General features: G+C 39.7%; 1 protein-coding gene across 5 annotated transcripts in view; it reads right to left on the reverse strand.

Moving 5' to 3' along the window:
• Positions 1–13563, reverse strand: part of LOC110679566 (protein couch potato) — a 592279-nt gene that overhangs the window by 195483 nt on the left and 383233 nt on the right. The gene's annotated exons all lie outside the window — the stretch shown is intronic.

Below are 13563 nucleotides of genomic sequence, written 5' to 3' on the forward strand. Positions count from 1 at the left end.
ATTATTTTGAACTTTTTGATGGGTCCAAATACGTAAAGTTATTTTCAGAAAAAAAACTTGAAAATTTTTTTCACAGAACTATCTGGGCAACATCAATATAATTTTCAATTAAAAATTCTTATGAATATTCTTAGACAAATATTGGTTTGATTTCTTGAGCAATAGTTAGTGGACTTCTATTGGAATAATCTTTTAAATTTGTAGATATATTTCAAATGCAGTATAGAAGATACATCTTGGAAAAAATATTGACGAAATTGATGCATTTCGCATTTTTTTCTAATTACAGGTGGAATTGCAAAATTTCTTTAACATTTACATTACTTAAGATGTTTGTACTCTGAATCTTGGAAGAATTTCTGCCGTAGCTTTTGAATGAAAGCAAATCACCTACCTACATATTGGGGAAGTCAATGGCAAAATATTTGGAGTGAAGTGATGTTATTTGTTTTGGGACTCTATTTGTCAAAAAGGTTTAACAAATTGTATGGAAATCATTCAGATGAAATTTCTAGGAAAGATTTAGTGAATTACAAATACAATTTTATCCTAGAAATCCAAACAATTTATTCAATGAAACAACTTCTAAGAATAGTTTAATTATCATCTTGCAAAAAAAAAATCAATACAATTTTAAAATATAATCTGACAGAAGGTATTTACAAATTTCTCTTTGAATATCTGAAAATGTATTTATGAGTTTCAGGACTTATTTTATTTGCGCATAGATCAATGAATTTCGATGAATATTCTCTTGAGACTTTTTGATTCTAGTACCAGGTTGATGCAAAAAAATTATTTTCATGCTACACACTCTTGAACAAGTCAAAAATATTGAAGGGTAAGAAAGTGATTTATTGATTTGTATAACGCTATTAGACTTTTAACGATTTCAAAGTCATAAACCCAGGTGGAACAACTACCCAAAGAACAATCTTAGGACATGTGAATCATAATTTTGTCTATTTTTTGTGAATTAAATTTAAAATAAATATCTGTATGATTTGCATTTTATTGTTTTGTTCGTTTTTTTTTTATTTTTGAGAAAAACCCACCCACACTGACCACCCAAGTCTTCACGGACTTTAAAGAAAATTAATATTTACAGTAGCATTACACTCATTTATTTTCTAAAATTCATCCCGTAAGGAATCTCCAGGAAATACTAAGAAAACTAATATACCTTGAACAAAATTACCGGGATCTCGTAAGGAACATTTTAACTATTTAATATAGCCAATATACTTGATTTAAATAATTATGTGTAATGCAGTGTACTCCAGCATGAACACTTCTGGTATAGAATGTTGGATCATCTCTACGCCAACCACCGTTCCACCCAAGTAGGAAAATCGAATTATGGTTTTCCAAGGTATAACTCTTTTGCTTCTACACTGAAAGACTTCCGATTTGTTGCAGTCTCTTCGTTATTGATTGGAGTATGTTCAAATTCAATTTCATCAACAACAGCGCCAACAGGTCAATCGTAATCAATATACTCATACAACTCATACAACAGTCAAACAGCTAAAACATCCTCAATCAACATGATTTAGTGATCTTATTGAAAGAAAAAGTAGTTTAGACTGTTCTTGTATTTGTAATGGTGATGCTGCTAAACGATCGGTCATTCGTTTCATGCAATAACAAGAACAGTGAAGCGAAAGGCGACACAAAACATGTGATTGAAATCTTTTTGAATTATGTACTTTTTGGTGTCCTTGTGTGAAAGTTTGTGGTTTGTTCAAACGAGCTGCTGCAAATCTGAAGAAATTAGGTTACAAAGTGTGAATGCCTGAGAAAAGATGAAACGTTTCAAACATATGGCCATCTCGAATAAAATAAGCGCGCACAGAAGCGGCCTAGTATTTGGTGCGATTAGGGGAATTATCGACGGAAATGGAGTTCTGATATGTGGAAGGAGTGAGGCTGACCTGCTTTTCAAATGGCAAAAATATTGACAATTACAAATATGTATAAATTTTCAAAGATTTTCTTTAGATTCTTCATTAATAAAGTGAGTGAAATTTTGGAATTTCCAGTGGATTTCTTTGAATGGTTGTAGAGGGAACTTATAAAGCATTTCTGATACACCTTCTGGCTAGCTTCATAATAATTTAGCTTAATGTTACAATAATCACACTTAAAGTTAGGTTACATATCTGTATCTCCCGATACTCAATACTTTCTAATAAAATTATTATTATTTGCCTTATTTCATATTCAATAAAAGCTTGAGCTTGATTGGCCGCCCGTGGATGCAACTCCAGTATCGCCAGATCAGCTGCACTTACACAAGGAACCAACCAGATGACTGCTTGGGACTAACAGACACCCTCAGTGTATAAGTGCTGGTGATCTTCTATTTATAGGCCTGCCACATCAGAAAACCAATGAGAGGAAGGGGGAGGAAATGATGTTGCACTTATACTAGTCCACTGATGACAGTCGAGTCCGACTGCATCTACGCCAGTTCATGCGGGAGTGTATGGATTGGGGGAAAGGCATGCCAGGGTAGACATTCGTTTCCGTCAAATGGAAAAAGCCGACGATGAAACTAAAAGAAGCATCGTCATCGTCACTCAACCAGCGTCGGATGACGATTTGCCGCAGAGATCTGATCGCATAGGCTCGGCGTCATGACGAACAAGTACGATTCTTCCGTTACGGGTGAATCTTTGTTCGGGAGCACTGAGTCGACTAAAAATATGAATCGTATCGTCGACAAATTAAGAGCATTTTTTGAAAAAATAAAGCCAAAACAAAACACGTCTGGAATCGAACAAACGACATTTTAATCGTTAACTCCCACGCTCACCAACAGAGCTATTATAGATTTGTTCTCAATTACTAAGATTTTTCAATCACACGTACGAAAACGTTCGCAAGCGGAAGATACTAATTTCATGGTTGAGGGTTTTAGCGACTTTGATTTCTGAATTTTCCCTCTTTTTTCGTAAAAATAATGCACTGGAAAGGTAATGTGAGTTCATTAATGCTGTTTTGTATCATAATATGCATTTTCACTACATTTCGACTCCTTTTCGAAAATTAATTTGCTCCCATGAACCCATTGCAATAAATTGATTTAACATCTATTTAAAACAATTTGTTTGGGAAAATTTATGACCAATCACTTCATTACATATTAGCGTTGCATCATCATTCGCTCTGGATAGCGTTTGAGTTCATTTTGTGCAAAATTCTATAGTCCATAATTGGTACACTTTTATGTCGAATGCTAGGAACGCTATTGCTATAATTGATACAAAAACAACGCTTTTTAAAACAAATTTTTAGAAGCTTAAAGTCAATCTAGTACTAAAACTGTTTAGTTCAACTGTTTCGCAAGACTTCAAACTCGTAATTAACACCAACAAGTCATGCGTACGTTTTAGAACAGTGGTTAAAACTTGATTTTTATCCATCCTGTTGGCATGTTGCATCCATAATTGGTACACCTACCCTAAACACCTTCTTCTTGTGAATAAAGGCCCAAACGCAGTGATAGCGGAACGGCAACGGAAAGCGGAACCGTTTTGCCAGCATGAATCACACCATCCTGACTGAGCTGTCAACGAACGAAAGTGAACAAAGTCTGAGTCGACTAGTATGCTATTGTTCACCCTGGCGAACCGCCAGCATGAACTATAAATCAGCTTGTCGACTCAGTGTTGATCCAATTTCATTCGTTGTCAGCTCAGTAGAGATGTTGTGATTCATGCTGGTGAACCGGTTCCGCATTCCGTTGCCGTTCCGCTATCATTGCGTTTGGGCCTTAAGGGTAGCAAGCGGAATGAAGAAAAATTTGCTTGTTGACGATTTTGGACTGAAGTTAGTTGTGCATTATTTCGTCGATGACGCGACGACGACCTGCCTGAGTTATTATACTGGATGACGATGTCTTTTTTTTATTTCGTCACCGCACGGTGACGAATCTGACGATTGCCTTCCCTACCCGAGCAGAAGAAAATAACTACTGAATACCAAATTGAGGTATTTCATACCCAATACTTACAACCTGAATGAGGTATGAATGAGCCCTGCATAAGAGGTAAAATACCTCAAATAATACCTTCTGCATGTTCTACAAATACCAAGCTGATAATTAGATGAGGTATTGTAATACCTAAATAATACTTGATGGATTTTCATATAAAAGTGAAATTTTTCAATAATTGTTCAATACCTCCAGCAGTCCTCAATAGCTAACGAATACCAAAATGAAGTATTTTTAACCTTTTTTCAAATACCATTATAATACTAAAATAAGGTATTAATAACCGAACAATACCTAATTGTGGTATGATACCAAAATATGGTATGCATAAGTTATTGTCGAGTTATTCTTTCCTCCTCGGGTAGGCAGGACATAGAGGTTTGCTTTTGTGGTTAGCATTAAGAGTGAAGCACGTGAATGATACAACTATAAGGTATGAGGAAAGGGATGGGCTTGGGATGGAATCCATGACCTTCTGCTTATGAAGCAGAAGCAGTAGCCATTAGACCACAAACCCCGTCATGTGCCCCCCTCACACAATAATAGTTTTCGAAAACTCATTTTTTGCAAGTTTGTTAACCGCCCTCTCCCTTCTTAGAATCAAATTTTGGTTGCGCTACTGTGTCAATTATTTATTTTAATAAATGATCCCAAAATTTTTCACGCGTGTGTGGCTGCAATTACTCATATATATTTTGAAGCAATATATCATTTGGGTGAACTGACATCAAATATACAAAAGGGCCGGCTCTGAAACGATTGAAGCTTCTAAGAATAGTATATTCCTAATTAGAAGATACGAAACTCAAGTTTTGATTCATTGGTGTACGTAAAAACCTTGTATGATATTTAAAGAAAACATGTTCAAAAAGAGTTGAACCCAAAACAATTATAAGCAGTTATTACCTCTGGTAGAACCAGCCCTGACTTCAATTGCGCACTGCCGCTGCTTCCAAAAACTAAATTTTACCAACTCATCATATTTCGATCCATTCGATAAACTCACCACATGGTAGCAGCCGGGTCTACGAACCGTTCGTATCTGTTCATCTATTGATTGGTTGGAGCAGGTGCTGGTAGCTACCGGACCTATTCGCCGGGGTCGCCTTTTAATAAGTAATTCATTTACTAGCCCAGTGGTGGTAGCGGCAAGCAATTGACACTCCTCGCGTCGCTAACGTGTGAATGAGTCCCATGGTTCGCTCCACTGCGTTCGAAACTCGCCGTTCGGGGCACGCATCATGTAGCTACTCCAAGTCTAGCACTCAATCACTGAGGGTATGCGATATTTCGGATGGCTCCGTAAAATGCTACCGAAAAGGAATACTACAAAATCTATGGAGGCAAATTTTGCTTGGATTTCGTTTAGTGAAACTAATGGAATAAATGTTGGACATCGTAGACTTTTCATTCCTTTTTCACACTAATGGTCCACAAAAATAATACCATTTTTGACGAGATTCCTTGCTTTAATGCTTTTAAAACCCACATAGTTTATGGACAGAAAAAAATCCGTGCCATATTTCGTTTCATTACTTTCAGTGTTAGAAATTCCGTACATCGTTTCGTTTCGCACCGACATGCAAAAATGCATATCACATATCCCTAATTATTAACTATCCTCGCATCGATGCTCTGTCGCCCCTCAGAACACGCCAGGGATCGGAAGTTTCGAGCTAATTTGTACTGGATCGAAACTAGGACGCACGTTGACTGGAATGTGGAGGTGTGGGTTGGAATATGCAGATATCTATATATCGGGAAACGTAGACACTTGATAGTGCGTACACATCTGCTGAAGGTTAAATAATTAATAGAAAATTAAATTATAACTATTACCATAACACACCAGTCTTAATGAGGAAACGGCAGTGCGATGCGGTAGTGGCTGTGGTGGAAAATCGAGCGTTAATTTGCCGGAGTAGATGGAATGGATAAACTATGATTAATGGAACTATGCATCTTATAAATGAGACGGGTTTTATTGTTTGTTGATAGCACTCATGTTTACCCGGCAAATTTGATTATGTGTTTGCTGGAATGTATACCTAGTTTGCATAATTATCACTGCCAATGCAATTGGAGACATCATTGTACTGGTAGCTGAAAGCATATGTTGAAGGTTGTCTTGAAAATGAATCCTGAGATAGCCTATTTAAAATCCATCTCAACGACATTCTCTCCTCTTCTCCTTCTGTCGGGTGTGAGATCACTGCGTCCATTTTTTTTAATCTCAACGACATGGTCTTCGAAAAATTGAACAAAACCATATACTACCCTACACTACAATTCATTACAGCTTGTCCATTGGCGTTTGGCACCTTCTTCTTCTTCTTTCTGGCGTAACGTCCCAACCGGGACAAAGCCTGCTTCTCAGATTAGTGTTCTTATGAGCACTTCCACAGTTATTAACTGAGAGCTTTCTTTGCCGATTGACCATTTTTGCATGTGTATATCGTGTGGCAGGTACGAAGATACTCTATGCCCTGGGAATCGAGATAGTTTCCTTTACGAAAAGATCCTCGACCAGCGGGATTCGAACCCACGACCCTCAGCATGGTCATGCTGAATAGCTGCGCGTTTACCGCTACGGCTATCTGGGCCCCTACATTCGCTAAATTGTACCCTAAATTTCAATGCCTCCTTTCGAGCCAATGGCAACGGTAATTGACACCACGAAATGTATAAGAGCATCTTACGATTTCCAACGCCAAACCCGTTCGTCAAAAAAATTGAGCTGTCCTGACATCAGAAGCAATCGTGATCCACTCCACTTACCGGAAAATTGCAATAGCGTAAAATTTTGACGTGGAGGGAAAAACCACAGTCCTTGGTTCAGGTGTCAGCATTTTTACATTTTCCGATGCGGTCGTCGTCATCATCGTTTTTCACTATGGGCCAGAAATCAAAATTTCGCGAAAAAAAAATCCATGCACTTTTATTATAAAAAAAAGATCAACTCAAAAAAAAAGGAGTCTTTGGAGTGATAAATATGCATGAATTGGAAAGTCGATTTTCGAAGAGCTTGCATACATTTTGAAGAAATGTTTTAAAGTTTCTCAGAAAAAAATTAAAATGCATTAAAAGTATGATCAGAATCACATAATTGTTTGGATTATTTTGACGGATTTCACGCCAACTCGACACGCGATAGGCAGCACCCCTTCAGAATTCAATGAAACTTTCTGGGTGTGAAGACTATGTGAAACATAGATACTTCACATACTTTTTTTTTCAAAATCGATCTAGACTACCATTTGGAAAGGGTCAAAGTTTTTTTTTACTTTTTTTATTGACCCGTATAACTCGAAAACGGTAAGACCTACACAAAAGTGTTGTATGGGAGACTGTCATGAAATCTCCTAAAGTTTTAGATAAAAACATTGAAAAAAAAAACGTTTTCTGCACTGAAAAAAACAATGATTCAAAATTATAAAATCGATCAAACACGGCTTAGTTCAGAATTAAAAAAAAGGGGTCCGCGTGGTCTGTAGGGATTTGAATTCTAAACTTGTAACCAACTCAGTTATTGGGTCACCAAGTGGCTCGGTGGCTTAGTTGGTAAAGTGCTCGTCTAGCATACTAGAGTCCTGAGTTCAAATCCCAGCCGAGCACGTGGATTTTTTTCATAATTTCACCCATAATTTGTCCATCTTTACCACGCGTAATGAGTTAATTAAAAAAATGTTTTTGGACTTAAAAAAATCGATAAAAGAAAATCTTTTTTCCCTTAATATATACCTAATTTGCAATGTATGGACGACTTTTAGTAAATTTAATTACGAAACTTTTTGGTTTAAAGTCTTGAATCATTTTTTTTTTCAGTGTAGACGATGTTTTTAATTTTTTCAATATTTTTTTTCTAAAACTTCAGGAAATTCAACGGCAGTCTTCCATACAACACTTTTTTGTAGGTCTTACCGTTTCTGAGTTATACGGGTTTATACAAAACAAGTAAAAAACTTTGACCTTTTCCAAATGTTAGTCATCCAGATTTTGAAAAAAAAAAAAACAAAATATGCAAAGTATAGTATATAGTAGTATAGTATATAAGTAGTTTCTCATACTTTTGATATCCAGAAAGTTTCATTGAATTCTGAAGGGGTGCTGCCAATCGCGTGTCGAGTTGGCGTGATAATGAAAAAAAAAAAGTTCAACGATATTTCGCATTTCAGAAGAAAATAAGATTGTGCATTTTTTTATTTTTCTGTAGATAACCTTTGTAGAAGCCATGGAATCATGGATAATCATAGAATCATTATTTGGTCGGAAACAAGCCCATAGAATCATAACTATCCCATATGGACTTTCGGACCAACACTGTTTTTCATCGCTACATTCATGCTCCAATATATAAAAATTAACACATTTTCTTTGAAAATGTTTAAAAAAATATATATCTTTTAGCTTCTAGCTTCTAGCTTCAAGCTTCTAGCTTCTAGCTTTTACCTTCTAGCTCCGAGCTTCTACCTTCTAACTTCTAGCCTCTACTTTCTAGCTTATAGCTTCTACCATCTAGCTTCTAGCTTCTACCTTCTAGCTTCAAACTTCTATTTTCTAGCTTCTAGTTTCAAGCTTCAAGCTTCTAGCTTCCTTCTACCTTGTAGCGTCAGGCTTCTAGCTTCTACTTTCTAGCTCCTAGCTTGTACTTTCAAGCTTATAGCTCCTAGCTTCTACCTTCTAGCTTCTAGCCTCTACCTTCTAACTTTTACCATCTAGCTTTTAGCTTCTTCCTTCTAGCTTCTAGCTTCTAGTTTCTAGCTTTAAGCTTCTAGCTTTTACCTTCTAGCTTCTAGCTACTAGCTTTAAGCTTAAAGTATAAGCTAGAAGTTATAGCTTCTAGCTTCTAGCTTCTAGTTTCTAGCTTCTACCTTCTAGCTTCTAGCTTATACCTTCTAGCTTCTAGTTTCAAGCTTCAAGCTTCTAGCTTCTACCTTCTAGCTTCTAGCTACTAGCTTCTAGCTTCTAGCTTCTACTTTCAAGCATCTAGCTCCTAGCTTCTACTTTCTAGCTTCTAGTATTCACCATCTAGCTTCTAGCTTCTACCTTCTAGCTTCTATCTTCTAGTTTCTAGCTTTAAGCTTCTAGTTTTAAGCTTCTAGCTTCTAACTTCTAGCTTCTAGCTTCTAGTTTCTAGCTTCTACCTTCTAGCTTCTAGCTTCTAGCTTCTAACTTCTGGCTCCTAGCTTCTAGCTTTTATCTTTTAGCTTCTAGTTTCTATTTTATACCTTTTACAACTGTAAACACCATGTTTGTTCTTGACGGTTATTACGAAAAACATAGTTGGGCATGGCGTATCATTGGTACCTCGCGTAACTAAAGGAACAAAATAGACCCCTCTGTACGGACCTTAGCCTCCTGCCCAGCAACTCCTATTCCTACCTCCTCGCAGTACTGACCGGGGTACGAGCATCCTCAGGGAAGATTTGGTAACCAACCCCGGTGGGAACTTTGGTCGCATGCTGACAGGGAAGGGTCGGTTTGCCTGCAAACCTGGAGCGTCTACTCCACGTTAAAAGCGACTCACAACAGCGTATGTTCCTCATGTCAGGGGCGGCAGATTATCCTCCGAGTGCCAGAGAAGGACTCTAGGCTAAACTGTGTACCATGCTCCACCTAAAATTTAGGGGGAATGGTCCTGTGGAAATCTAGGGGGTTGATGTCAGGACCTGCAAGCTAGCCGTGAAAAGTCATGCAACGAATAAGTAACGAGAGAATACGAACCGGGACAATCGGCGAAGACCACAGCGACGTAAATGGACTAGCTATTGGAAGCTTAGTGCGTGGAACTGTAAATCTCTCAACTTCATCGGGAAAACACGCATATTCGCCGACGTGCTGAAGGGCCGCGGATTTGGCATCGTAGCGTTGCAGGAAGTGTGTCTACCAGAGCAGCGGCAACACACACGAGCTGGGAACAGCTATCTTTAGTGATGGGTGATATGCAGAGGCGCGTGATCCGTTGGTGGCCGACCAATGAGAGAATGTGCAAATTGCTCAAAGGCCGTTTCTTCTTGTTCAGCATAATAAACGTGCACAGCCCTTCCTCCGGAAGCACTGATGATGATAAAGACGGTTTTGTCGCGCAGCTCGAACGCGATTACGACAGCTGCCCAAGCTATAGGGGATCAAAACGCTCAGCTTGGCCAGGAAAAGGAATTCAGACCGACTGTTGAAAAGTTCAGCGCCCACCGGCTGACGAACGAACACGGCTTACGACTAATTTATTTCGCCGCCTCCTTAAATATGGGCATTCGTAGCACCTACTTGCAGCACAGCTTTCCATACCGATAGACCTCACCCCAGCAGACAGAATCACAAATCGACCGGGTTCTGATTGATGGACGGTACTTCTCCGACATTATCGACGTCAGGACCTAACGTGGTGCTATCATCGACGCTGACCACTATCTGGTGATGGTTAAACTGCGCCCAAAACTCTCCTTTGTTTACAACGTACGGTACCGACGGCCGCCCCGGTATGACATAGAGCAGCTTAAGCAACCGGATGTCGCAACTGCGTACGCTTAGCACCTCGACGTTGCATTACTGGAAGGAGGGTGAGCTGGATGAAGCCCCTCTTGAGGACTGCTGGAGAACAGTAAAAGCAGCCATCAAAAATGCAGTTGAGATCAAAGTCGGGTACGTGGGACGGAGTCGAGGGAGCGATTGGTTCGACGATGAATGTAGGCAGATTCTGGAAGAGAAGAATGCAGCGCGGGCAGTCTTGCTGCAGCAAGAGACCCGGCAGAACGTGGAACATCATAGACGGAAACGGCAATAGCAGACCCGCTTCTTTCGGGTAAAAACGCCGCCTAGAGGAGATGGAGTGCGAGGAGATGGAACAGCTGTGCCAGTCTCAAGAAACACGTAGGTTCTATCAGAAACTCAACACATCCCGCAACGGCTTCATGCCGCGAAGCAGCACTTCGACGAACATTTGAATGGCGCCGATAGCACAGGCAATGAAGGACGGGGCAACGGAGGAAATGCCTTTGTCAGTACTGTGGGTGATGGAAACCAACCAGCCCCCACTTTGAGGGAGGTTAAGGATGCCATTCACTAACTCAAAAACAATAAAGCTGCTGGTAAGGATGGTATCGGAGCTGAACTCATAAAGATTGCCCTTAGAGACTGGTTATTTGTCTGCAACGGCTGATAGGCACAATCTGGGAAACAGAACAGCTACCAGATTAGAGGAAGGAAAGGCTAATATGCCCAATCTACAAGAAGGGCGACAAATTAGATTGCGAAAACTTCCAAGCGATCACCGTTTTAAATGCGACCTACAAAGTACTCTCCCAGATCATCTTCCGTCGTCTGAAACCGGTAGTGAACGAGTTCGTGGGAAGTTATCAAGCCGGTTTCGTTGACGGTCGATCGACAACGGACCAGATCTTTGCTGTACGGCAAACCCTCCAAACTGTCGTAAATACCAGGTCCCAACGCATCACCTTTTCATCAATTTGAAAGCGGCATTCGATAGTATCGTCCGCGTAGAGCTATGGAAAATCATGGACGAGAACAGCTTTTCCGGGAAGCTCTCGAGACTGATAAGAGCAACGATGTTAGGAGTTAAAAATTGTGTGAAGGTTGCAGGCGAACATTCCAATTCGTTTGGATCCAACGGGGACTACGACAAGCTGAAGGATTCTAGTGCCTGTTGTTCAATATTGCGCTATATTGTGCTCTGCAAGATAAATCCACGTAGTGCGATTATCTGAAAATGTCGGTATACCGTCGCAGTGATGATGAAAATCACCAAATGTTTCAGATTTAGCAAATTTGAAACATTAGTGTCCTTGAAGGGTGAAAAAATCCAAGTCTACTTGAATTTTGACGTTGCGTTTGAATTGCGCGCATATCTTCTGTGCGTTACCGCCGCCGCTGGATGTGGATTTAATATAAGCGCCGCAATAAGGTGTTATGCGGAGAGCCGCGCTTAACAGCTGGTGTACGATTTTTCCGAGACCCAGTTAATTTGTTTGCTTCGCGGATGATATGGACATTGTCGGCCGAACATATGAAAAGGTTGCAGACCTGTACACCCACCTGAAACTTGAGGCAGCAAAAGATGGACTGATGGTGAATGCGACTAAAACAAAGTACATGCTAGCTGGTGGGGCCGAGCGCAACTGGGCTCGCCTAGGTAGCAGTGTCACGATAGACGGGGATACGATCGAGGTGGTCGGCGAGTTCGTCTACCTTGGATCCCTGCTGATGGCTGACAATAACGTTAGCCGTGAAATACGGAGGCACATCATCATATGAACTTTTGTCGCGAAATTTCACCTTCTGTCCCATAGTGGCACGGGACGGACGTTGATGAAGCAAAGGTTTCTTTTACCTGACGCTTTTTATTTCAAATGGACCCGCTCCGTTCCTCCATCACCCTTATATACCACCCCCACAAATCATTCTTATCGCAGGTCAGAATCATCGCAGAAACGGGTGTCTCGCGTGGCGTCAACCACAGAAACCGCGCGCTCCAAATTGTTCTGCTTGATTTGTGAACCCATTTGGAGGAATTTTCCGGAGCCCCCGATTCAACAAAAGGATAAACCGTAATAGAGCGCAAAGAGAAAGAAAAAAAAAGAGTGTAAAATCAGCATCCACGGGCGGAAGGCACGAAAGCGTGAAGGGAAAAGCTGAAGCAAATTAGACACCGATGGTGGCGGTCTTCTCGGGGAGGTTTTCCGTTCCGTACCCTGAAAGTGATCCGAGCCGTGATTGTTGATCCTTTTTTTACGGTTCAATGTACCGGTCACGGTAATAGAGTGGTTTTCTTAACAATTATCGCATTTTATGCGAGAGAGTGAATTTAAAATTTAAATGATTAGGCTCGGAAAACGTCCACTTCAATTATTTTTAGTTTATTGTTCAAAAAAAATTATGCACCCAGCTTGCTTAAAAAAGCAGCACCATGTTTTCCACTGATACGTTAGAGCTCTCTCCAGTCTTAAAGAGTAAGAATTCCAAATCTGTAAGAGCTGGTGTTCCTCAAGGCAGCATTTTGGGACCAATATTATACAATATTTTACCATTTTTTATAGCTATCTCAGGGATGTCAAACATTTTTGTTTGCTGATGACACAGGCCGCTTCGCCGATGGACAAAGCCTGCGTGTCATTCTTAGTAGATTGCAAAAAAGTTTGGATATTTTATTTTCATACTTGCAGAAATGGAAGATTTCTCCTAATGCTTCCAAAACTCAACTTATGATATTCCCACATAACCAAGAGCCTTCAAGTAGACATGTTGTCACGAAGGGTTCCATTACATTGGTCAGGTGGACATTCAAGCCAAATGTAAAAAATATGGAAAATCTTTTTACCTAATAATTAACAGAAAATCAGAACTTTATCTCAAGAACAAGTTTTTGATCTTCAAACAAATTTTAAGACCTGCCCTGTTGTATGCTGTACCAATATGGAGCCGCTGTTGTAATACCAGATAGAAAGATCTGCAGGGAATTCTAAATAAAATTTTGAAAATGATTTTGGAGCTTCCTTTCTGGTAAAGCACTAATGAGTTATGAAAATATCGCTGATGATGAAGGCAAC

Source organism: Aedes aegypti, chromosome 3 (assembly GCF_002204515.2).
Source record: "Aedes aegypti strain LVP_AGWG chromosome 3, AaegL5.0 Primary Assembly, whole genome shotgun sequence".
NCBI lineage: Eukaryota > Metazoa > Arthropoda > Insecta > Diptera > Culicidae > Aedes > Aedes aegypti.